At 35.3% G+C, this 4,209-nt stretch overlaps 1 long non-coding RNA gene across 2 annotated transcripts in view; it reads right to left on the bottom strand.

Moving 5' to 3' along the window:
- Positions 1–1,330: 1,330 nt before the first annotated feature.
- The window catches only part of LOC128315327 (uncharacterized), a 52,996-nt gene continuing 50,117 nt past the window's right edge, over positions 1,331–4,209 (bottom strand). Inside the window, exon 6 of one of the 2 annotated variants that reach the window (XR_008298051.1) lies at positions 1,331–1,709. This is a non-coding gene — a long non-coding RNA (uncharacterized LOC128315327). The remainder of the gene's footprint in view (positions 1,710–4,209) is intronic. The other variant, XR_008298050.1, reaches the window with a different exon arrangement.

Raw genomic sequence — 4,209 nt, 5'->3', positions numbered from 1 at the left:
TTTAATCCTTATTATTTCCCTCCCTGCTTGCTTTGGGTTTAATTTGCTCTTCTTTTTCTAGTTTCATAAGGTAGAAGGATAGAAAATAGATTTGATACTTTTCTGTTTTAAAAATGCAGGCTATAAGTTTAAAAGTGTAGGCTATAAAAACTTACAGCTATAAGTTTCCAACTATGAGCACTGCTTTATCTGAATCATGTTTTAGAATATTGTGCTTTCATTTACATTCATCTCAAAGTCTTTTCTAATTTCACTAGAAATTAGTGAAAGAGTCAATTTCTTTGACTCTTTATTCATGTTAATTTCCACATATTTGTGAATTCCACAAAAGTTCTTCTGTTGAATTTAATTTCATTCCATTGCAGTTGGAGAAGATACATTGTTAGAGGTCAATCCTTTAAAATTTTTTGAGATGTGTTTTATGGCCTACCATATGTTCTATCCTGGGGAATGGTCCATGTGCACTGGAGAAGAATTTGTATCCTGTTGTTGTTGGATGGAGTGTTCTATAGTTGTCTATTAGGCCTGGTTGGTTTATAGTGTTGCTTAAGTCTTTTACTTTTCTTTTCGACCTTAAGTCTTCTATTTTCTTATTGATCTTCTGTCTAGTTGTTTTATCCATTATTGAAAGTAAGGTGTTGAAGTCTCCAACTATTACTGTTGACTATTATTGTCTATTTTTCCCCTTCAATTCTGCCAGTTTTTGGTTCATTTACTTTTTGAATATGTTGTAAGGTGAATATATATTTATAATCACTAGGTCTTCTTAGGGACTGACTCTTTGATCATTCGAAAATGGTCTTCCTCATTTCTAGTAACAATTTTTATCTTAAAGTCAATTTTTTCTGATATTAGTATAGCCTTTGCAGCTCTCTTTTGGTTACTCTTTGCATGGTATATCTTTTTCCCATCCTTTTGCTTTCAACCCATTTGAGTCTTTGAATCTAAAGTGTCTCTTGTAGATACAATCCAACATAGTTAGATCCTTTTTTTTAAATCCATTCTGCCAATCTCTGCCTTTGATTGGAGTATTTAAATCATTTACATTTAATTTTATTAAAATTACTAGTAACAAAGAAGTTATATCTGCCATTCTGCTATTTGTTTCCTATTTGTCATGTATTTTTTGTTTATTCCTCCATTATTGCCTGATCTTGCATTGAATATTTTTTACCATACCATTTTTATTCCCTTGTAGTTTTTTTTAGTGTGTGTGTGCATATATATATATATATATATATTTAGTCATTTTATCAGTGGTTGCCTTGAAGACTAAAAGTAACATCTAAACATAATAATCTAGTTTGTACTAATAGCAACTTAATTTCAATAGTATACAGAAACGTTTCTCCTATATAAGTTCATTCTCTCCCACCTCCCCTGTGCTATTATTGACATACAAATACCTTGTTTTACATTATATGCCCAATGACCTGTATTTATAAGTATTGCTTTATGCAGTTGTCTTTTAAATTAGATGGCAGAAGAAAAGGGCTTCAAACAAAAGTTACATTTATACAGTCTTTTATATTTACCTATGTGTTGTTACCTTTGCCAGTGGGATCTTTGTTTCTTCATGTGGGAAGAGGGAGATGTAAATAGGGTAAAATAAAATGCCCCAAAGTTCATTGTTCTTACCTTGATTCAGCAACTTTTCTTGGATAAATGCTTCTTGGATTATTCCAAGTCTTTGATTTATATCCAGCATTCTGAAAAACATTTTGACAATTTTTGCCTGTGTTCTCATTACTTTTATGGAGAAATGGATTCTTAGAGATCTTTATTTTGCCATTCCCACGGATGTCACTCTAGTGCCTAGCTAAAAGTTCTGTATTCCCTATCTTCCCTTGTAACTATTGTGACTGTGTGACTAAGTTTTGGCCAATGAGTTATAAAAAGTAATGTGCGTGCTTCTGAGGAAACCAACTCGAAAGACAGCTGTCATGTGCCCTTTGCTCCCTTCTTGTTCCCTTCCTCCAATCTGCTACCTGGAATATGAAATAAAGCTGGAGCCCTGGCAGCTATCTTGGACCATGAGAATGAGGGCCACACCCTAAGAATGGTGAAGTGGACAGCTATAAATAGCTGTGGCATGATGATTTTAGAGCCACCAGATACAGGCCACCAGCCTGTTTCCAGATATATTAGATAAATATGTAACTTAGATAACTTTGTTTCAGTTACTATTATTTTTAATATCCTTACCCCTGATAATTGCAGCTGAAGTTAATTCTGACTCCTAGAGTACTTATCATTGGATTGTAGGAATATTATCTGCTTTTACTTTTTTAAAATATTTTTTATATTATCTGGTTTTTCCTTATTAGCATTTATTATTTTATGTGAGAAAAAAGCTATTTACATGTAAATAAATATACAGTGATACTAATGTATATGCTAAAACATATGTATATGAATTTAATGTATAACATATATATAAATATATATATAATATAAAAAATATATATAAAAATATATATGTCACATTTGTGTGTGTATATCTATGTATATACATATGAACACACACATACATACATGTCCATCTTTTTATGTTTTGGAGGGTTGAAAATTGTCTTCTTTTACATGGTCATATATCAGATTGATGCATTTCCAAAGCAACTGGAATGCAATCACAACTAGTCAATCAAGTAAATCAAGAATTCTATCCCAACACTCTGGTTCCGTTGCTACGGTGGGGAGAGATGAGGATGAGTTAGAGCGGTGGGGATGAGATTACAGTTTGTGGGAGGGTGAATGAAGACTGGGGAAAGACTAGTGAAATAAGGAGCACTGACACACATCAGCAAAGCAAGATCTGAAACACACCCTCGTGTTTTTTGGAGGGAGACAACCTCAGGACCTAAAGACTAATATTATTTCAATGTTCATATAACCTTTGCCTAGTGTTTTTCCCCGTCTTCTCTGACTACTACATGATTAAAACCAGGTAAGCCAGTTCTCCACCCAGAACCATCACAGAGGAGGCAGCCTGGAGTCACCTTGAAACAGAAACAGACACATGATTTAAGCTACATGATTGCCACACTTACCTGCTGGGTAAAATATAAGAGTAAATGGTTTAGATGGGATTAGAAACAAAAGACCAGAATAAGTACTTCTTTAATCTCTTTTGAAAAATAAGAATTTAAGCCTCTCTCTGAAACTTTCTATCTAGCAATAGAATGACTGAGTCTTTTATGTTCTCTTTTCCTAGTATTGTTTTTAATCAGCCAAATACACATAAATTTTAAAAATAATATTAAAAAGTTCAAAATCATCCCTCCTTGCCCTCAGTCCTACTCTCTAGAGCCAACTGCTTTCAATACTTTTGTTTATTCTTTGATTGGTTGCCTATTTCTAAACAATATGTTTATTACATTAATATTTGATTTATCATATTTAAATGTTTTTAACATTTATTCATTTTTGAGAGAGAGAGAGAGAGAGAGCGTGAGCCAGGGAGGGGCATAGAGAGAGGGAGACACAGAATCCAAAGCAGGCTCCGGCCTCTGAGATGTCAGCACAGAGCCCCACACAGGGCTCGAACTCACAAACCGTGAGATCATGACTTGAGCTGAAGTCGGCCACTTAACTGACTGACTGAGCCACCCAGGGACCCCATGATTGATTTAGACACTGATTTAGACACTGTCTATTGCTTTATGAATAAAGCAGTTTCAAGTTAGAAAAATAAAACCCTCATCAGATTATTTAGTATAGAAAATGTGATATGGCTATAAAGGGGTTGGAATTGTCATCCTCAATTCTTGGGGGGGGGGGGTGACTTTGCCCTCCCCCGCCAAGGAACATTTGGAATGTTCTGATGATGTCTGGAGATATGCTGTTGTCACAAGTAGGTAGAGGTTACTGGTATCTAATGGATAGAGTCTATGGATGGTGCTAATCATGGATGTTGCAGGACAGCCCCTGCAACAAAGAATCATCCAGCCCAAAATATCAATAGTGTTAAGGTTGAGAAGCAACTGTAGATTAGAAGACCTGTAAAGAGCCAGGGGGAGGGGGACAACACTAAGATTAGCAACTGCAGAAAGTCACTACCACTGCCAGAGCCAGTGGGTCAGTGGGAGAAGGCAGTGCTAACTAAAGCCATCACAGGAAGTAACAAACCAGGTAGGATGGCCTGGCAGTATCAGGGAATGTTCAGAGGAAAATAAGGACATAGAAGAGAAGCAGCTACTACCAGAGATG

This window comes from Acinonyx jubatus, chromosome C2 (genome assembly GCF_027475565.1).
Source record: "Acinonyx jubatus isolate Ajub_Pintada_27869175 chromosome C2, VMU_Ajub_asm_v1.0, whole genome shotgun sequence".
Taxonomy (NCBI): domain Eukaryota; kingdom Metazoa; phylum Chordata; class Mammalia; order Carnivora; family Felidae; genus Acinonyx; species Acinonyx jubatus.
This window is presented reverse-complemented; position numbering and strand designations above follow the sequence as displayed.